The sequence below is a fragment of the Lithobates pipiens genome, unplaced genomic scaffold, assembly GCF_037356315.1.
Source record: "Lithobates pipiens isolate NorthernLeopardFrog02 unplaced genomic scaffold, aLitPip1_a1.2 Scaffold_10, whole genome shotgun sequence".
Taxonomy (NCBI): domain Eukaryota; kingdom Metazoa; phylum Chordata; class Amphibia; order Anura; family Ranidae; genus Lithobates; species Lithobates pipiens.
Window position 1 is genome coordinate 107178298 of NW_027507686.1, and position 22965 is coordinate 107201262.

The 22965-nt window shown below is 43.5% G+C and overlaps 3 pseudogenes; all 3 read right to left on the reverse strand.

The window, feature by feature from the left end:
* Positions 1–5036: 5036 nt before the first annotated feature.
* Positions 5037–5155, reverse strand: LOC143950266 (5S ribosomal RNA; annotated as a pseudogene).
* Positions 5156–5464: 309 nt separating this feature from the next.
* Positions 5465–5583, reverse strand: LOC143950909 (5S ribosomal RNA; annotated as a pseudogene).
* A 377-nt stretch (positions 5584–5960) lies between these two features.
* On the reverse strand, positions 5961–6079 carry LOC143954684 (5S ribosomal RNA; annotated as a pseudogene).
* Positions 6080–22965: the final 16886 nt, after the last annotated feature.

Genomic DNA, 22965 nt, shown 5'->3' on the forward strand with positions numbered 1-22965 from the left:
GATACAGGTATATTCGCAACTGTGAGTCTGCCTTCCATCAATCATAATGATTCGAGGCACGGATAAAGTACTGTACCAAGATCCAGGGTCACACAAACCCCAGGTCCCTCCGGCATAATCCATCCAGAGGGGGGTGTGGGGCCGTCATTCCCAATTTTCCACTTTTTCCAAAAGAGAGAGGTGGTGGAGGGGGTGAGAGATAGGGGAGGAAGGCAGAAAAGAGAAGGGGTGAAAGATCAGGAAAGGAGAAGAGGGGACGAGACACGATGGCAGCCACTGCCCAAGGGGCCAGTCAAGGAAAGCTCAGAGCACTAAGGCGATAGCAGGCGACATTCTTCCAGCGAGAATATAAAGGTATTCCAGATGTCCCAGGTTTGTTTAAAAAATTCTTGTTTACCTTGTGATGTGAGGATCAAGTCCTCCATTTTTTTAATGTCCTCTATTTTCCTAAGCCAGTGAGTAATGAAAGGGGGGGAACATTTTTTCCAATAGAGAGGGATGCAGGATTTTGACGCATTTATCACATGCCGTAAAATTGATTTTTTTTACTTCTTAATGGGAATCTGTGAATGGTGCAAGAGAAAGAATGCAGCCTCTTCCGGGATGGAGAAGTCTGTGAATTTTTGTGTTATGCATCGGATCTCTGTCCAGAAGTCCACCAAGCTGGGGCAGGACCAAAAAATGTGGAGCAACATGCCCTCTTCTTCTCCACACCTCCAGAATATGTTCGAGGAAGAGGGGAAACATTTATGCAACTTTGATGGTTTCAAATACCACCTGATGAGAAGTTTAAAATTCGTCTCCTGTATCTTCGTTCACAGCGAGGTTTTGAGAGCCAAAGTGATAATGTGTTGTCTCTGTACTGGGGAAAACTAGCAATTAAGGTCCTTTTCCCAGTTGGACAGACAGGTTACGTGTGGGTGATCTGTTTGAGAGAGAATGTGGGCCAAAGGGCCTTCGCTCCTGCAACGAAGCCCCTATAGTGGGATGTGACGTCAATTCTGTGGGTAAATCCTTATAGCACATGGCGCTTCTTAGCGGACTTTGGGAGTGAGATTGTTCTAGTTGCACCCAGAGCTTAGAAAGTTTGTTTTTAATTCCAGTCCAATACACGCCCCAGATGGGAGGCCAGGTAGTAGCGTCGCAAGTCAGGGAGAACCAACCCTCCCTGTTGTTTAGACAATGTCAGCTGTGACCACTTAAGTCTGGGATTTTGTGGGCCCAGTTAAATTGAGTGAGCAGGGATTGAGCTTGCTTAAAAAATGGGACTGGAATCTGGATCGGGAGAGCTTGGAAAAGATAGGTCAATTTAGGGAGTATGTTCATTTTAATGAGATTGCATCTCCGCTACCAGGAATGGAGGCCAGAATGCCACCCGTGAAGCAAACTGCGGATCTTAGTGACAAGGGGTGGGGGGAAGTTCAACATAAACGGAGTGGAATGTAAGTACCTAAGTACTTAAGGGCTGTATGGGTCAATTTAAATCGAAAATTGGACTGCAAGTCTAGTAACGTTTGCGAGGGGACTGCAACCCCCATGGCCTCTGATTTCAAGAAGTATCCCGTATATCTGGAATTCCCGAAGGAGATTTGGCAAGGAAACTTTGGGATTCATCAGCGAGAGCAGCATGTCATCCACGTAGGCAGATATCTTGCACTCAATAGTTCCCATTTGGAGTCCCGTTATGTCTGAGTTTTGTCGAATTGTGGAGAGAAAGGGTTCCAATGACAGTGCGAATAATAGGGGTGACAGGGGGCAACCCTGTCTGGTCCCATTCCCGATGTCAAGGGGAGATGAGAGCACCCCATTCGCTTTGACTTGAGCTGAAGGGCGTGAGTATATCTTACTTATCCATGCCAGCATCCGTTCACTCAGACCTATATGGCGAAGGACAGAGAACATGAATGTCCATTTGACCCGATCAAAAGCCTTCTCGGCATCAGTACTCACGAAAAGACAAGGGGTCCCAGATTACTTTGCTTTATGGACCAGGGTAAGCACCTTAATGGTGTTGTCCCTATCTTCCCTGGTGGGAATAAAACCTAACTGGTCAATGTGTATAAGGGACTGCAAGTGCTGTGCCAAGGATGGTGAGGATTTTAGAGAATAGTTTTAGGACCGAATTTAGGAGGGAAATGGGTCTGTAGCTCCCACATAGGCCCGGGTCTTTACCCTCCTTAGGTATCAACGAGATGTGGGCTCTAAGGGTATCCTCAGGAAAATCCCCATTCGAGCTCAGAGTATTAAATAAATTCACCAAGCGCGGGCCGAGAATAGGGAGGAAGGTCTTATAGTATTGTGCGGTATATCCGTCAGGACCCAGAGCCTTACCCACCTTCAGAGGTCCCACTGCCATCTGGACTTCTTCCAGTGTGATCGGGTCCTCCAAGTACTCCCGTGATTCTGATGAGAGGGTTGGTAGACCAGAACCGGTTACATATCTGTCTATATTGTCCTGTCCGGACCCTGAATCGGGCAGGTTGCAGAGATCAGAGTAACATTTTTCAAAGACTTTGGCTATTTGGGTTGGGGTAGTGGCCCTCTGGCCATTCTCATCTATCAACTGTGGTATGTAAGAGGCAGATTTCAACTCCTTTACCAAACTGGCTAAGATTTTTCCGCATTTGTCCCCTGACTCCTACATCAGTTTATGACAAAACTGGAGTGCCGCTTTCGCTTTATAATGGAGTAGGTCAGTAATCTGGGTACGGAGTGTCCCCAATTCAATCTCTAAGCCCTTGTGCACACGATCTGAGATTTTGTCGGAATGTGTCCGATTGGAGAGGTTTGTCAGATATTCTGGCACCTTAATGAGAGCCTCCTCCAGATACTGGAAGTTTTAGCCGATGTGACCAGGGAATTGGACCTTTATTTCCAAGAAAACTAAACGCAGGACTGCAACCCGGGGATAATTTGGGAGGCTCACAAGTCAGTACTCCGCAGGGTACTTATCAGGCACGGGGCGCACATCAAACGAACATGGAAGGAACAGCTTGCTAATCTGTTTCGTGAACTTGCCTCTGTGGAAGTGAAACATAAATATGCCCCCTCATGGCCCTTAGCCCTTGCACACACAGTCGGAGATTGCGACAACCAAATCCGTCGGATTTTGACCGACGGATCTTGTCAGAAACTGTTGCATACACACGGTCGGACAAAGTTGTCGGAAAATCTGATCTTTCAGAACGTGATGACGTAATTTCATTACGATGGGACTACGTTCAGGCTAGTAGCCAATAGCTTTGATGTAGGAATTTGATCTGAGCATGTGTGGCACTTTGTCCGATCGGAATTCTCTACACATGATCGGAGTGTGTCCGATCGGAGTAGTTTGTCGGAAAATATTTCCAGCAAGTTGGAAAATTTGGTCCGACGGATATTCCGACGGAAACAGTCCGATGCATACCGCACACAGTCGGAATATCCAACAAACCGCTCTGATCGGACACATTCCGACGGAATCTCCGACCGTGTGTACAAGGGCTTAGAGATTGAATTGGGGACACTCCGTACCCAGATTACTGACCTACTCCATTATAAAGCGAAAGCGGCACTCCAGTTTTGTCGTAAACTGACGTAGGAGTCAGGGGACAAATGCGGAAAAATCTTAGCCAGGTTTGTAAAGGAGTTGAAATCTGCCTCTTACATACCACAGTTGATAGATGAGAATGGCCAGAGGGCCTCTAACCCAACGCAAATAGCCGAAGTCTTTGAAAAATTTTACTCGGATCTCTACAACCTGCCCGATTCAGGGTCCGGACAGGACAATATAGACAGATATGTAACCGGTTCTGGTCTACCAACCCTCTCATCGGAATCACGGGAGTACTTGGAGGACCCGATCACACTGGAAGAAGTCCAGACGGCCGTGGGACCTCCGAAGGTGGGTAAGGCTCCGGGCCCTGACGGATATACCGCACAATACTATAAGACCTTCCTTCCTATTCTCGGCCCGTGCTTGGTGAATTTATTTAATACTCTGAGCTTGAATGGGGATTTTCCTGAGGATACCCTTAGAGCCCACATCTCGTTGATACCTAAGGAGGGCAAAGACCCGGGCCTATGTGGGAGCTACAGACCCATTTCCCTCCTAAATTCGGTCCTAAAACTATTCTCTAAAATCCTCACAACGTGATTGGCACAGCACTTGCAGTCTCTTATACACATTGACCAGTTAGGTTTTATTCCCACCAGGGAAGATAGGGACAACACCGTTAAGGTGCTTACCCTGGTCCATAAAGCAAAGTCATCTGGGACCCCTTGTCTTTTCGTGAGTACTGATGCCGAGAAGGCTTTTGATCGGGTCAAATGGACATTCATGTTCTCGGTCCTTCGCCATATAGGTCTGTGAACGGATGCTGGCATGGATAAGTAAGATATACTCACGCCCTTCAGCTCAAGTCAAAGCAAATGGCGTGCTCTCATCTCCCCTTGACATCGGGAATGGGACCAGACAGGGTTGACCCCTGTCGCCCCTATTATTCGCACTGTCATTGGAACCCTTTCTCTCCACAATTCGACAAAACTCAGACATAACGGGACTCCAAATGGGTACTATTGAGTGCAAGATATCTGCCTACGCGGATGACATGCTGCTCTCGCTGACGGCATCTGGAAAACCCAGACGGTCTGCCATCCAGGTACAAACCAGGCCCAACCCTGCTTAGCCTCTGAGACTAGACGAGATTGGGCGCTTTCAGGGTGTTGTGCCCGTAGGTAATTTCTTTGTGCACTCTCAACTCTCATGACAATTGCCAAGATGGTCACCTTGGGAAACAAGTGAAAAAAAACAGGTCAACGCCAACAACATAAAAATAAGCATACGGCACCTGGTATTCCCAGTCGGTCTTCCCTGCAGTTACTAATCAGGCCCGACAATGCTTAGCCTCCGAGATCAGACAAGAACGGGCACTTTCAAGGTGATGGGGCCGTAGGCGATCTCCTCAGGCACTCTCAACCCTCTTGACAAACACCAATATGGTCACCTTGGGAAACAAGCGAAAAAAAAACAGGTCAACACCAACAACATAAAAAGAAGCCTACGACACCTGGTATTCCCAGGTGGTCTCCAATCCAGGTACTAGCAAGGCCCAACACTGTTTAGCCTCCGAGATCAGAGGAGATCGGGCGCTTTCAGGGTTATGTGCCCATAGGCAATCTCTTTGGGCACTCTCAACCCTCTTGACAAATGCCAAGATAGTCACCTTGAGATACAAGCGAAAAAAAACAGGTCAATGTCAACAACATAAAAAGAAGAATACGGCACCTGGTATTCCAACGCCATCTCCCATCCAGGTACTAACTAGGCCCAACCCTTCTTAGCCTGAGGGATGAGAAGAGATAGGGCTCTTTCAGGGTCATGCTGCTGTAAGCGATCTCTTTGGGCATTCTCAACCCTCTTGACAAATGCCAAGATGGTCACCTTGGGAAAAAAGGGGAAAAAAACGCCGACAACATAAGGAGAAGCCTACGGCACCTGGTATTCCCAGGCTGTCTCCCATCCAGGTACTAACCAGGCCCATCGCTGCTTAGCCTCCGAGATCAGATGAGATTGGGTTTTTTCAGGGTGATTTGGCCGTAGGCACTCTCTTTGGGCACTCTGAAGCCTCTTGACAAAGGCCAAGATGGTCACCTTGGGAAACAAGCTAAAAAAATAGGTCAAAGCCAACAACATAAAAAGAAGCCTACGGCATCCGGTATTCCCAAGCGATCTCCCAATCAAGACACTAACCAGGCCAGATCCTTCTATGGCACCTGGTCTTCCCAGGCAGTCTCCCATCCCGGCAGTAACCAGGCCTGACACTGCTTAGCCTCTGAAATCAGACGAGATTGGGTGCTTTCAGGGTGATGTGGCCGTAAGCGTTCTCTTCAAGACACACCCAACCCTCTTGACAAACGCCAAGATGGGCGCCTTGAGAAACAAGAGAAAAAAACAGGTCAAAGCCAACAACATAAAAAGAAGCCTATGGCACCTGGTATTCCCAGGCTGTCTCCCATCCAGGTACTAACCAGGCCCAACACTGTTTAGCCTCCAAGATCAGACGAGATTGGGCGCTTTCAGGGTGATGGGGCCATAGGTGATCTCTTCGGGCACTCTCAACTAGGGATGAGCTTCGTGTTCGAGTCGAACATACGTTCGACTCGAACATTGGCTGTTTGTCCGTTTGGCGAAGTCCGAACATTTTGGTCCGTTTGCGTCAAATTCGTGTGGCGCTCACGGCCCACAGTGCACTGCGATGGCGCAGTGCATTGCTGGCTCATGATTGGCCAAGCATGCACTGTGACCCCGCATGCTTGGTCAATCGCAGCGCCAGCAGCGTGGAGAGCCATGATTGGCCACAGGCAGGATGCCTGTGGCCAATCATAGCTCAGGCTGTGTAGTGCACGCCCCACACTATATAAGGCCGCCAGCGCGGCGGCCTCGTGTAGTGTGTTGGCGTCTGAAGCAGTGGGTGTTCTGTGTACCTTCAACACAGTACACAACGATCGTGTGTACTGTGTTGACTGGGGCTGGGGCTTCCTGTTCCAAGCCACAAGGATGCATCTTTGCAGAGGCATTGAGTGGAACTGAGCGAATGGAACGGCCTCGAAAGAGGCGACCATTTTCCCTAACAGTCTCATGCACAACCGAATGGGGGAAGATCTTCTGCCCAGAACTAGGCGCACCAGATCCCCAATGGCCAAGGCTTTTGGCCTTGGTAGAAACACCTTACCCTGAGCGGTATCGATAACCATACCCAGGTATTCTAACCCAGTAGCAGGCTGTAGGGACGACTTTTCTAGTTTTATAATCCAACCTAGGCGTTCCTGGTGTTCTAGCGTTCTGGTAACACTGTGGTTCAGGAGAGCTACTGTTTTCTCTATGAGAAGCAAATAATCTACATAAGCCATGACGGCTATACCCTGAGCTCTTAAGTTTGCCAAGAGAGGGTCCAGAATCTTTGTGAAGACTCGAGGGGCCGTCGCGAGCCCGAACGGCAAGGCCACAAATTGAAAATGGCGCCACTCTACCGCGAACCTTAGATACTTTTGGCACATGGAGATATGCATCCTTGATGTCTATTGATGCCATAAACTCTACCCCTTGCAGGGAGGAGACCACAGTGTGAATTGACTGCATTCAGAAGGACCAGATGCGTAAAAACCGGTTCAGATCCTTCAGATCCAGGATAGGTCTAACACTTCCATTTGGCTTTGGAACAGTGAAGAGATGCGAGTAAAACCCTGAGCCCTGTTCATTTGGGACCACTTCTACTATCACCCCCTGGGATAGTAAGTGATCTAAGGCCAGAAATAGTGGTCTTTGCTTTACTGGGTCCCTGGGGATCCTTGACCTTAGAAAGCCAGAAGGTGGAATCTCCTGAAACTCCAGCTTGTAGGCCAGAGATACCGACTAGACCACCCACTTGTCCCGGATCTCTTCCCACCAGGCTTCCGCAAACTGCAGGATCCTTCCCCCCACTCGGCCGAGCGGGGGCGCCCCTTTACAAGGAAGCTTTTGGGCTCTGCTTGGCAGGCTTTCGCCCCCAGGATTTCTTCTGCCCCTGGGCCCGGCCTTGAGCCTTTCCTGTAGAGGGCGGTTGAGAAGGCGGTTGCCACTGCTTAGAGCTTGATGCTCCGGGAGAGAGAGAATGCCTAAATGATGAACGTTTTGACTGGAAGGAGAGTAGATTTACCCCCTGAAATTTTTTGGACGAATTTGTCTAATTCTTCTCCAAACAAACGTTCCCCTATAAACAGGAACCCAATCAAATGCTTCTTGCATGATAGCTCAGCTGCCCAATTCTTTAGGGCCCTTCGCATGTGTACCAACAGGAGAGACAAACAAGATGCTTGTTGAACAGAATCCAAAATCGCATCAATCATGAAACACAGAATTTGAGGTATTTCTGCATAATTCTCCACTTCCTCACTGGGAAGGAGGTCAAGCATCTGCTTAACCTGTTCCTTGAGGAACTGACACACCCCCACAGCTGCGACTGTAGGTTGCACTACAGCGCCAGTAATGGAAATGGAGGCTTTTAATAATGTTTTCAGCTTCTTATCAGTTGGATCTTTAAATACCTGAGCATTATCCAAAGGACAGGTCAGGTTTCTATTCATGCAAGAAACAGCCGTATCGACAGATGGGACCCCCCATTTCTTGGTGAAACTTTCCTCCAGAGGATAAAGCATAGAAAACCTTTTAGGAGGAGCAAACAGTTTATCAGGATGTCCCCAATTCTCATACAACAATTTATCCATTAAGGGATGAATTGGAAAGGAAAAGGCAGTCTGTGGGATTTTCCTGACTCCCAGGTAAGAAACAGAGGACGTATCGATCTCAGCAGCAGGCATTCTGAATGTGGTATGCACCAATTCAGTATAATACTGCACCTGTTTTCAGAGCGCCTGGGAGGAGGGGACTCTCTCCTCTTCCTCTGATTCATCCGACTGCTCAAGATCCCTGTCCCAAGATAGGGATCTCTCCTCATTGTCAGAAGTGTCATCTGAAAGAGGAATCTCAGCAGAGGGAGGGGATCTACCCCTTTTCCTGCTATCTTTCAGGGAAGCTGAAATAAAATTCATGATTCTCCCTTTAAAACCCTCCAATGTAGCCCTAAGGGAGTCCTCAGTGACGTATACCGGGGCTGAAATATTAGGAGAGGCTGCAAAACCTGACAGGGGCACTGACTCATCCTGTGAGGCTGGCTTCAGTCTTGCAGGGGGGGGGGTGGTAACCTACAGGCATTTTTAGAACCCCCTAGACCTAGGCGGTGACTTACCAGTGCCCTTGTTACCTCCCCCTGAGACCTTCTTACGAGGAGACATAGTCCTAAGCTACAAAGCAGAGGTACTAGTACAAAGGGCAATCACTGTTGTGCTTAAAGTCTCACAATAAATATATATGCTTAAACTGCACAACCTGATGCTGAGTAGGTGTCTTAGGTTTGCCTGTATCCAATCCCTTGGGATGCTTACTGCCCACAGCTCCTGTGTCTCCACTTACAGCCCCCTGACGCTTTGGGCCTTTTAAAACTGCCACCTGGTGCCTGCGCAGTACAGCGCCGTGCACACCGCCGTGCATGGCTCGCGACCACACTCCCCCTCCTCCATTAGCACGGGAGCGCGCTCGGCGCGCGTGCACGAGGACCGCCGGTATCCAGGGGGAAAGGGAACCATCGGAGCTGCGTGGGACCCCCAGACTACGTGGGACCCCTGTATTACCTTCATTCTGGCAGAAATTGCAGTGGAGACGTGAGTCATCTGGGAGAACCAGGCTTCACTGAGCGTGTGTATCTGAAAGGCATGTAAGTATGCATCAGGCTGCTCTTACTCCCTCTAGTGGTGGAAACCAGGTAAGACATACAACTACTCAATGAAGAAATCCATAATATAATTTATATAGGATTAACTTCCCTTACCTGTCCTCGCCGCAGGAATTGCTGAAAACAGACAGATTCCAGCCTTCAACCATCACGGCGGGCAGAGTTGTGCCAACCTTCAGGTTTTTTTTGGGGATCCTTCTCAGAAGAACCTCCTACCTGGACCTTGTAAAAAACTCTGCCAGAAACTCTCGTGCCACTATGTAAATAGTACACCAAGTCCGGTTTTCCCAGAGCCCAGTCTTCCAATAGGAGAGGACTTACTGGCAAAACCTTGTTTCTTCGGATGACGAGGCCCGGGTACAATATCATCTTGGGAGTCAAAATATTGGCCCGAGATATGGATCCGGTTTGTTTTAGCCCTTAGGCCCCCCAGGGACCTGCGCAGAGCTTTCTTCATAGCACATGTTTTACGTGACCAACCACCATAGACACTGGCAAAAAAACTGAGGTGCCTCCCATATGGGAGGGGTTATATAGGGGAGGAATTCTCCTTAATTGGGGGTTAACCAGTGTCCAATCACCAGAGGTGCCTATATAACCCACTATGTAATGAAGCTCCTGTGTCCCGTGATGTATGATCAAGAAATAAGCATACGGTACCTGGTATTCCCATTCGGTCTGCCATCCACAGTTACTAAAGTGGCCGGACAATGCTTAGCCTCTGAGATCAGACAAGATCGGGCACTTTCAAGGTGATGTGGCAATAGGCGATCTCTTCTGGCACTCTGAACCATCTTGACAAACACCAACATGGTCATCTTGCGAAACAAGCGAAAAAAACCAAGTCATTGCCAACATTGAAGGCTAAGCAGGGTTGGGCAATCAGTTTCCTTGCCTGAAATAGGCATCTCAGAACTGCCATCTGGCTGCTTCCCGGGTTTCCAACTCCTTCAACTAATCCCAGGAGACAATACTTCGCCTCCATCCTGGTGGAGGTTCCAAACACCCGATCAATGGTTCCTGTCTCCTCCGCCCAGTAGCGGATAAACTTTGGGCATCTCCAAAACATGTGCATCATGTCTCCCCCCATGTTCCAGCACCGGGGGCAACTTGCATCCGGCCGTTCGGCCAAATTGAAAAAGTTTACGAGGAGCATAATAAGTTCTATATAATAAGAACAGATGTGACATCCTCTGAGAGGAGAGCCACAATTGACCACAGGCAGGATTCCTGTGGCCAATTATAGCTCAGGGGGGTTTAGTACACACCCCACACTATATAAGGCCGTCAGCGTGGCGGCCTTGTATAGTGTGTTGCGGCGGTCAGGGAAAGAGGACGATAGGCAGGGACAGTGTCTTTACTGCTTGGGAACCTAGCAATGTTACAGTGGGTGTTTTGTGCCTCCTGCACAGTACACACCTGAAGCTACCCTTTATTACTGGTGTTCAATTTCTGCAATACAGGCATCTGCAGTGCAGAAGTTAGAGTGGGTGTTGTGTGCCTCCTGCACAGTATACACCTGAAGATACCCCTTATTGCTGGTGTTCTGTTTCTGTAATACAGGAACCTAGCACTGTTACAGTGGGTGTTGTGTGCCTCCCACACTTGTACTTATTTTCGGCAGCTGGACGTGTTGAGCAACATCATGCCGAACACTTGGTCGGATGTGGAAGACCAAGCCCTCCTAATGCTCCTCATCCTCTCTCACCCAGGCTCAGGGTACTAGCCTGTGTTCTGTATACACTAGGCTTTCTTCTGTATACCCTATCCTCTCTTTATACTCTAGCCTGTCATTTATGTACACTAGACTCTTTGTTTACCTCATAAATGGCAGTGTATATAGAAGGAAGGCTAGTTTATACAGAGAGGCTAAGGTATACAGAAGGTAGGCTAGTTTATACAGAAAACTGGTTGGGTATACAAAGTATGTATTTTATTTAGATGGCAGGCTATTGTATACAGAGAGGCTAGAGAATAAAGACGACAGGCTAGTGTATACATGACACAGCCTGTCGTTTATGTACACTAGACTCTTTGTTTACCTCATAAATGGCAGTGTATATAGAAGGAAGGCTAGTTTATACAGAGAGGCTAAGGTATACAGAAGGTAGGCTAGATTATACAAAAAAAAGGTTGGGAATACAAAGTATGTATTTTATTTAGATGGTAGGCTATTGTATACAGAGAGGCTAGAGAATAAAGAAGACAGGCTAGTGTAAACAGGACACATGCTAATGTATACAGAAAACAGGCTTGGTTATAGAGAGAGACTGAGACTTTTATATTCAGAAGAAAAGCTAGTGTATATAGAGAGGCAGGCTGGGGTATACAGAGAGGATAGTGAACACAGTTAGGGTGATGTATACAGAAATGCTAGTGTATACAGAGAGGCTAGAGTATACAGTTAGTGTATATAGAGAGGTTAGTGTATAGAGAGGGTCGAGTGTTTACAGAAAGGACAGTGCATATAGAGAAACTAGAGTATACAGAAGACCGGCTTGGGTATACATCAAAGCTGACAGTGTATACAGAAGACTGGGTAGTGTATACAGAGAGTCTAGTGGGTACAGAAGATAGGCTGGTGTATTCTAGCTAGTTTTTACAGTCTAGTGTATACAGAAGACAGGCTGTGGTATACAGAGGGTTTAGTGTATTCAGAGAGTCTAGTGTATACAGTCGGCGAGTGTATACATAATACTGGCTAGTTCACACAGTGTTTACAAAGATGCAAGGGTGTACAGAGAAGCTAGTATATATAGAAGACTACAGCATACAGAAGAAAGGCTAGTGAATACAGGATACAGACTCGTGTATGCAGATATGCTTGAGTATACAGAGATGCTAGAGTAAAAAGTGAGGCTGGGGTACACAGAGAGGCTAGTTTAAAGAGAGGCTAGTATATACAAATATGTTAGTGTATATAGAGAGGCTAGTGTATAGAGAGAGTCGAGTGTATACAGAAAGGACAGTGCATATAGAGAAACTAGTGTATACAGAAGACAGGCTTGGGTATACATCAAAGCTGACAGTGTTTACAGAAGACTGGGTAGTGTATACAGAGAGTCTAGTGGGTACAGAAGACAGGCTGGTGTATTCTAGCTAGTTTTTACAGTCTAGTGTATACAGAAGACAGGATGTGGTATACAGAGGGTTTAGTGTATTCAGAGAGTCTAGTGTATACAGTCGGCGAGTGTATACATAAGACTGGCTAGTTTACACAGTGTTTACAGAGATGCAAGGGTGTACAGAGAAGCTGGTATATATAGAAGACTACAGCATACAGAAGAAAGGCTAGTGAATACAGAATACAGACTCGTGTATGCAGATAGGCTTGAGTATACAGAGATGCTAGAGTAAACAGTGAGGCTGGGGTACACAGAGAGGCTAGTTTAAAGAGAGGCTAGTATATAAAAAGATGTTAGTGTACATAGAGAGGTTAGTGTATAGAGAGGGTAGAGTGTATACAGAAAGGACAGTGAATATAGAGAAACTAGTGTATACATAAGAAAGGCTTGGGTATACATCAAAGCTGACAGTGTATACAGAAGACTGGGTAGTGTATACATGGAGTCTACTGGGTACAGAAGACAAGCTGGTGTATTCTAGCTAGTTTTTACAGTCTAGTGTATACAGAAGACAGGCTGTGGTATACAGAGGTTCTAGTGTATTCAGAGAGTCTAGTGTATACAGTCGGCGAGTGTATACATAATACTGGCTAGTTCACACAGTGTTTACAGTGATGCAAGGGGGTACAGAGAAGCTAGTATATGTAGAAGACTACAGCATACAGAAGAAAGGTAGTGAATACAGAATACAGACTTGTGTATGCAGATAGGCTTGAGTATACAGAGATGCTAGAGTAAACAGTGAGGCTGGGGTACACAGAGAGGCTAGTTTAAAGAGAGGCTGGTATATACAAAGATGTTAGTGTGTATATAGAGAGGTTAGTGTATAGAGAGAGTCGAGTGTATACAGAAAGGACAGTGCATAGAGAGAGACTAGTGTATACAGAAGACAGGCTTGGGTATACATCAAAGCTGACAGTGTATACAGAAGACTGGGTAGTGTATACAGAGAGTCTAGTGGGTACAGAAGACAGGCTGGTGTATTCTAGCTAGTTTTTACAGTCTAGTGTATACAGAAGACCGGCTGTGGTATACAGAGGGTCTAGTGCATTCAGAGAGTCTAGTGTATACAGTCAGCGAGTGTATACATAATACTGGCTAGTTCACACAGTGTTTATAGAGATGCAAGGGTGTACAGAGAAGCTAGTATATATAGAAGACAACAGCATACAGAAGAAAGGCTAGTGAATACAGAATACAGACTTGTGTATGCAGATAGGCTTGAGTATACAGAGATGCTAGAGTAAACAGTGAGGCTGGGGTACACAGAGAGGCTAGTTTAAAGAGAGGCTAGTATATACAAAGATGTTAGTGTATATAGAGAGGTTAGTGTATAGAGAGGGTCGAGTGTATACAGAAAGGACAGTGCATATAGAGAAACTAGTGAATACAGAAGACAGGCTTGGGTATACATCAAGGCTGACAGTGTATACAGAGAGTCTAGTGGGTACAGAAGACAAGCTGGTGTATTCTAGCTAGTTTTTACAGTCTAGTGTATACAGAAGACAGGCTGTGGTATACAGAGGGTTTAGTGTATTCAGAGAGTCTAGTGTATACAGTCGGCGAGTGTATACATAAGACTGGCTAGTTTACACAGTGTTTACAGAGATGCAAGGGTGTACAGAGAAGCTAGTATATATAGAAGACTACAGCATACAGAAGAAAGGCTAGTGAATACAGAATACAGACTCGTGTATGCAGATAGGCTTGAGTATACAGAGATGCTAGAGTAAACAGTGAGGCTGGGGTACACAGAGAGACTAGTTTAAAGAGAGGCTAGTATATACAAAGATGTTAGTGTATATATAGAGGTTAGTGTAGAGAGAGAGTCGAGTGTATACAGAAGACAGGCTTGGGTATACATCCAAGCTGACAGTGTATACAGAAGACTGGGTAGTGTATACAGAGAGTCTAGTGGGTACAGAAGACAAGCTGGTGTATTCTAGCTAGTTTTTACAGTCTAGTGTATACAGAAGACAGGCTGTGGTATACAGAGGGTTTAGTGGATTCAGAGAGTCTAGTGTATACAGTCGGCGAGTGTATACATAAGACTGGCTAGTTTACACAGTGTTTACAGAGATGCAAGGGTGTACAGAGAAGCTGGTATATATAGAAGACTACAGCATACAGAAGAAAGGCTAGTGAATACAGAATACAGACTTGTGTATGCAGATAGGCTTGAGTATACAGAGATGATAGAGTAAACAGTGAGGCTGGGGTACACAGAGAGGCTAGTTTAAAGAGATGCTAGTATATACAAAGATGTTAGTGTATATAGAGAGGTTAGTGTATAGAGAGGGTAGAGTGTATACAGAAAGAACAGTGAATATAGAGAAACTATTGTATACAGAAGAAAGGCTTGGGTATACATCAAAGCTGACAGTGTATACAGAAGACTGGGTAGTGTATACAGAGAGTCTAGTGGGTACAGAAGACAGGCTGGTGTATTCTAGCTAGTTTTTACAGTCTAGTGTATACAGAAGACAGGCTGTGGTATACAGAGGGTTTAGTGTATTCAGAGAGTCTAGTGTATATAGTTGGCGAGTGTATACATAAGACTGGCTAGTTTACACAGTGTTTACAGAGATGCAAGGGTGTACAGAGAAGCTGGTATATATAGAAGACTACAGCATACAGAAGAAAGGCTAGTGAATACTGAATACAGACTCATGTATGCAGATAGGCTTGAGTATACAGAGATGCTAGAGTAAACAGTGAGGCTGGGGTACACAGAGAGGCTAGTTTAAAGAGAGGCTAGTATATACAAAGATGTTAGTGTATATAGAGAGGTTAGTGTATAGACATGCTTGGGTATACATCAAAGCTGACAGTGTATACAGAAGACTGGGTAGTGTATACAGAGAGCCTAGTGGGTACAGAACACAGGCTGGTGTATTCTAGCTTGTTTTTACAGTCTAGTGTATACAGAAGCAAGGCTGTGGTATACAGAGGGTTTAGTGTATTCAGAGAGTCTAGTGTATACAGTCGGCGAGTGTATACATAATATTGGCTAGTTCACACAGTGTTTACAGAGATGCAAGGGTGTACAGAGAAGCTAGTTATATAGAAGACTACAGCATACAGAAGAAAGGCTAGTGAATACAGAGTAAATGCTGGCTTCTACGGAGAGGCTAGTGTATGCAGAACACTATCTAGGGTATACAGAGAGGCTAGATTATAAAGAGAGGCTAGTGCATACAGTGAAGCTTTTGTATATAGAAGCCTGTTTAGTGTATACAGAGAAGCTAGTGTGTACAGAAGAAAGGCTAGACAGGCTATAAAGAGAGACAAGTGTTTACAGAAGAAAGGCTAGACAGGCTATAAAGAGAGACAAGTGTTTACAGAAGACAGTTTGGGGTATACAGAGATGCTAGTTTATACAGAGTGACTAATGTATACAGAAGACAGGCTAGGGCATACAGAAGACAGAAGACGGGCTAGTGTATTCAGAACATAGGCTAGTGTATATAGAAGACAGGCTATTGTATGCAGAAGACCAGCTAGTGTATACAGAGAAACTAGTGTATAACAGAGAGGGTAGTGTATATAGAAGACAGGCCAGGGTATAAAGAAGACAGAATAATGTATACAGAAAACTGAAAACATGCTGGCTTATATAGAGAGGCTAGTGAATTTAGAGGGTAGGCTAAGTGATAACAGAAGACAATCTGGGCTATACAGAGACACTTCATCATTTCATCTAGCTCACATCTCTAATGGAGTTTGTCTCATTGCCATGTTATGTCTTTTCATTCTTATGCTAAATATAGATTATACTCACTACACGATTTTAATCATCCACATCAAGCATGCAATAAAACTATCATACATCAAAATAAACCATGCACTCTTTTGCTCTATTTTGCATATTTGTAATTCTCCACATCAACTGTCACATTGATATCACCACTGACGACACACCATCCTGACTTATTTTGCTTTATTTATTATTAGAAATAGAGAGTACTATCTCAAAATCCAGTTAAATCTATTCACTTCGATTAGGTCTACCGCTAATTGTACGGTAATGCAAAATGTTCACAAAACCATCCATTTGCTACCAGACATGCTGCACATACTAAGAGTAATGTAACTATCGCTCGCTAACGATGTAACAGTTTTATTGCTTTTCTGACATTAACCAAGTATCTCTGACATTAACTGAGTATCTCTCTGCACTAGGATTCTAATAATAATAATAATAATAATAATAGGATTGTGTAATGCAAAGATCAACTAGTCTAATATAAGCACAGAACAGTGGTACTGGCATATCCTTTAAATTTAGTCTAACGCAACTATTTCTCGGCCATTTTCAAGCTAAGCTTTCAATCTCTTACCGTTGAACAGCGATACTTCCTCCCTGCAATATTAACCCATTTAAATGTCCTATTGGTCGCCTATATTATACAACTCTCTGAAAAGCATATATGTAGAGAATAAAACTAGTCTTACATCTTAATAAAACAATTTTATTGCTATACCAGTATCAGCTGTCATGACATAAGCAAATAAACGTTTCCACTGTTTGACTCTATTTTCTGTATTACTTCTTTTTCTCCACCTTAACTGTCACAGTTAAAACACAGTGACAAAACATTTATTTTTACCGCAGCAAAATGTGAGAAAAGCAGTGTAAGCCGTCTTTCTGCCATATGCTTCAGAAAATGAATGTACATCTTTTAAATCCATATCAATTCCACATCCTAATGTCTTACAATTTTAACATTTACTGATAGCAATTACTGATATTACATTATGATTATACCAGTGGAAAAGGACTGCGTAATGGAACTGTCAAATTAATCATAATCTCAGAGTTAACTTATCTGATAAATTTACGATTTAGTCAACGATTTAAACTTAGATTTTTTCAAGCTAAGTCAATTTAATCTTAAATAATTTATACTATATTCTACTGTACTCTTAAATTATGTACTGTTTTTCTGTATTTTAGCCGTATTGCTATTCCGACATTCTGCCTTAATGAGGATATTACTTTGCAACTATCCCTTGATCCCTTTTGTGCATTCACTTTATCTCGACCTATATATACTGCCTCAATATTTTCCTAATTTGTTTTGCTATAATTATTATTATTATATTATAGAGATTACTATCTCAAAATCATTGTAAACCTAACCATAGTTATAATGTCTACAGCTAATTTTACGTTAAAGCAAAATTCACACAAAACTATCTTTTTAAAACCTTTTACACACTGCACATTAAGAGTAATGCAACCATCTCTCGCTACCTCTATGCAATAGGATTCTCTTTCTGACTCTATTTTGTGTATTACTTCTTCTCCACATTAACTGTCACAATGATAACCATTTGTAACACATAACACTGGCAACACATTTTTTAACAGCAGCAAAATGTGAGAAAAGCAGTGGGACGGTTTACTTGATTGAGAAGTGGTTGCAGTAGCAAAGAATAGCAATAAAGTTTGATTACATTAATAACACATAATGCAACTATTTTACATTCACATCAAGCATACATCCTAATGTAAACAGTCTATCACTATTAATGTTCAGGGTTACTGATACATTATGCCGATAACCAGTGGAAACGGAAAACAGTCAGTGTAAGCCGTCTTCGTGCGTAGCAAAATTAATGGAACGATTTACACATTGGAATTTTCAAGCTACGTCAATTTACTCTTAAATAATGTATACCCTTTAGCTGCTTAGCTCACACTTTGCTGTATGTAGCCGCTTAACTGTATTAATGGTTACATGTAAGTAACCAATGGGGATTGACATTTCATTTCTATCTCACATCTCTAAAACAATTTGTCTCTTTGCCATGTCATACATTGCCAGTTATTATATTTTCTCATCCTTAAAGACACGTAAGGATCCTGAAAAACTATAGAAACCTAGTCACATCGTTGCTGATATTTCATGATTACAGCAATCATCTCATCTTTTTTTTTTTTTTTTTTTTTTTTTTTTTCCACATCAGCGAATCTTTACCTGAGACTATAAATCAACTTGACGTTCATTGTTGTCTCTTGGAATTAATCTTCACATCATTGTGGCTATTTTCTTGTTACTTTCTTATATACTTTAAATGTAAAATATTTATACAACTTTTATTTAATGTTCTTAAAACTATTTTTGTATCTTACTCCCATTATTTCACAAAAATTATATTAAGGTTATATTTACCCCCCCCCCCCTCCCCTATCCCCTTGTCAGTAGTGTCCCTGCTCCTAATATCCTGGTCTTTATGATCTTAATTGTTCGGAGAAACTCCAATCTCGCTTAAATTGTTTCCAACCTCTCCATTTTTTTAGAAATATTGCCCTTTCCTCTTCTTCTCTCAGACTCAGGCTTTCCATATTATATATTTCTTCTACCGCATCTACCCACTCCCATGTTGTTGGGCACTCTACCTCTCGCCATTTTTTAGGGATCAGTTTTTTCGCAGCGTTTAATAGATGCGGGATGATTGTGTCCTGATATTGTTTAACCCCACCCTCCGTGGCATGAAAGAGTGCTATCCAGGGGTCTGATTTCAATGCTGTTTGAGTTATTTCCTTGATCCTTTGGAGGATCATTTCCCAATATGGCTTGATTTTAGCGCACTCCCACCAAATGTGTGTCATGGTACCTGTTTTTCCACAGCCCCGCCAGCACTCGGCGGTCCCGCCTTGCTGGTATTTAGATACCTTATCCGGGGTGTTATACCAACGGGAGATAAGTTTGTAGTTCATCTCAGCTGTTTTATTATCCCTTGCCGAGCAGTGTGTCATTTTAAATATTTTATTTATTGTTTCTTTACCTTTTTGTGACCCCAATTCCCTTTCCCATTTGTTTATATATGGCGGCGTATCTTTCCAGCTGGTCCGCATCAATAGCCCATATAGCTTTGATATTATACCCTTTGCTCTGTCAGCCGTACAAAGTTGTTCCACTCCTGTCAAATCCTCTTCAGATCTAATCGGCTGGGGTAGTTTTTCTATGAAACGGGTCAGCTGGAGATATCGCCACCTATCCCTTCTCATAAATCCCATGTGCACTAACTCTTCATGTGAAAGGAGTTTCCCTTTTTTAATTATATCTTTTATTTGTGACCCCTCTAGTCTTATCCAGTTCCCTCCTATCACCCCTCTACCCGGTGGGAAGTATTCATTGTCTTTTAAAGTTATCAGTGGTGAATTATAGTGTCCATTTAATCTTTTATACTCCTTATCCCATATCTTCAGTGCAATCTGTGTTATCTTATTTGTGTCTATATCTAGTGCCCTGTATTTTGGGGGATTCCATATTATCTTATTTAATTGTGCTTTACTATATATATATTCTAAGTTAACCCATCTTTTTTCTTCTTTTTTTTTCCCTTTTACCCATTCGACAATTCTTGATAGGACTACCGCCTGATAGTAATACTGTAAATCGGGGACCGCTAATCCTCCCCTCCCTTTTTCTTGTTTTAATACTCCCTGGGAAATCCTAGGTTTTTTATTGTTCCATATATATTTACTCATTATTGAATTTAATTTTTTGAAATAGCTGGGTGGAATTTCAACCGGCAACATCTGGAATTTATATACAATTTTTGGAAGAATAAACATTTTAAACACATTTATTCTGCCTATCCACGAAATCGATCTATTACTTGCTCTTCTGAGTTCAGTTTTTATTTCATTTAATAGAGGGATAAAATTTAAGCGGTATATCTTATCCAGAGTATTTGCCAGTTTTACTCCCAGGTATTTCAAATCTTTTGTCCATTTAAATTTACTTTGTTCTTGGATTAGTTGTACTTCCATCTCACCTACATTTATATTGAGGATTTCAGATTTTGTTTGGTTGATTTTGAAGTTTGATAGTTTCCCGTACTCATCCAGGGCCTTTATTATCTTGGGCAGAGAATCTACCGGATTATTTATATAGAACAACACGTCGTCTGCATATGCTGCAAGTTTATGTTCCTCTTGCCCTGCCTTAATTCCGCTTATTTCCGGATTGTTTCTGATTGTCGCGAGTAGGGGTTCCAACGAGAGCACAAAAAGAAGAGGGGACAGTGGGCATCCCTGTCTGGTCCCATTTTCCATCTCAAAGGAAGAGGAGGGCAACCCGTTGATGTTTACAGTCGCTGTCGGGTGATCATACATCATTTTAATCCATTTGGCCATCCTAGGGCCAATGCCCATTTTATCCATTGTCTGGAACATAAATCCCCAATCGACTCTATCAAAGGCCTTTTGGGCATCTGTTGATAATAGTAGCGCCGGGGGTTCCGTCTTCTTCCTTTGGGATAGAATCAATAAGGTTCTCACCCCATTATCCTTTCCCTCTCTCCCGGGGATAAACCCAGTCTGATCCGGATGTACTAGAGTATTCATTACTTTTTTCATTCTATTTGCTAATACCTTAGCGAACATTTTAGTATCCTCATTTAGGAGTGATATTGGTCTGTAACTTGCGCACTTGGTCTCGTCTTTTCCTTCTTTCCGTATGATCGTTATTGAGGCAGATAGCGCCTCTTTACTCATGGTGTACTCTGTCCCAATCCCGTTCATATACTTACAGAGTTTCGGTACTAGGATATTATTAAACCTCTTATAGTAACTAATTGTCAGACCGTCTGGTCCCGGGCTTTTCCCAGGGGCTCATTCCGCTAATGCCTCATTTATTTCTGCTTCCGTTATGGGGTTTTCTAAATATTCTTTATCAATTTCACTGATCCTGGGGAGTCTCGCCTTGTTTAAATATTTTTCGATTTCTTTTAGTTTACCTTCTTTATTTATCAAGTTGTTTTTTACCGCATATAATTTCCCGTAGTATGTTTTGAATGATTCGGCTATTTCTTTTGAAGAGTATACCATGTCCCCGGTTTCTGTTTGAATTTTCTCTATGTAGTTCGTAGCTTTTTTCTTTTGGAGCATCCTGGCTAGATATTTAGTGGGTTTGTTTTCTTCTTGATACCTCACTTTATTAAGTTGATTATAATATTTTTTAGTTTCTTGTTCCATTAACCCACGTAGTTCTTCTCTCCTGGACGTTAATTTTTGATATAGCTTTTTATCTGTAAGCCCCATTTTATGTTGTTGTTCTATTCTGAGGATTTCCTCTCTGAGTTTATTGCCCCTCTCTATACGTTCTTTTTTTTTCTGCGAGCCTCGTGCAATCAAGATCCCCCGAATATACGCCTTATGGGCATCCCACAGGACCTGCCCAGAGATTCCTTCGGTCTCATTCATTAGAAAGTACTTCTCTAATTCCTTACTCACTACTTCCCCCCCCTCCTTATCGAGAATCAGCGTGTCATTTAGTCGCCACCTAGAGAAACATTTACTTTGTCCGGGAATCTGCATTTTCATTTTTAAAGGCGCGTGATCTGACTGTGTTGTTATTTCTATACTTGTTTCTAGTACCATCTCTAGGGCTCTGTGTTCCACAAGAATATAATCAATCCTTGAGTACGTCCCGTGTACTGGGGAGAAGAATGTGTAGTCCCTTATTTTGGGGTGTTGTGCCCTCCATACATCAACTAGTTGGTTTTTATTCAAATTTTGAATTAACCTTTTTAATTGAGTGCTATTCCTTCCCAGTACCCGGGACGTGCTGTCAAGTACGGGGTCTAGACATAGATTCAGATCTCCCATTATAACTACATGGCCACTTTTAAATTCTTGTATTTTGGCCAGTATTCCCCTCAAAAAATTTATAGGGTTTTTATTTGGGGAGTAAATGTTAGCCAGTGTATACCTAATATTTCCTAATTTTCCTTTCAGAAATAAATATCTTCCTTCTGGGTCTGCTTCTCTTCCTTCTACAGTGAATCGAACATCTTTACCGAATCCTATTGCTACTCCTCTTGCTCTCTTTGAGATCGTATCCCCATAGTACCATTTCGGGTGGTCTTTAGAGTAAAGCCTACTCCTTGACGTATGTGTTATATGTGTCTCCTGGAGAAAGATCACATCTGCCTCTAGCTGTTTTAATTCTACCAGGATTTTATGCCTCTTTTTTGCTGTGTTGAGCCCCCTAATATTATAAGACAGGAAATTTAATTCCAATTTCCTTTTATCCATATTCTCTGTCCTGACCATGTTTTCTTTTTTCTTTTCCTTCTTTTCTTCTTTCCCTCAGGGTTTCACTACTGACATCTTCCTCCCTTCCCTTCCCTCCCATACCCCTCTCTCCCGCCCACCTCCCCATCCTCCCCATCCCCACCCCCCCCCCCTGGTTTTGGCCACCATGCGGCCCTCGACTTATCAATTGGCCTCAAATCTCTGGCCATTTCTAAGTCTTAATGCTCTAAGGTGGGGTTCGCCTATTGCCTCCTTTCCCTCCCTTCTTTGATGTATCTCCTCATAAGGGGGGGAATGGGACTGCCTCCCCCAGCCAATCAGACCTCATACATCCCCTTCCCTCTCCGCCCCCCCCCCCCATCTCCCCCGATATTTTTATCTCTTCCTCTCCTGCTTCAACATTTAGATTGAGTGACTTTTAAAATATTTCTTCGAGCTCATCTGTCCAACCGGGTAGACTTGGAGTTTGAATCTCCAA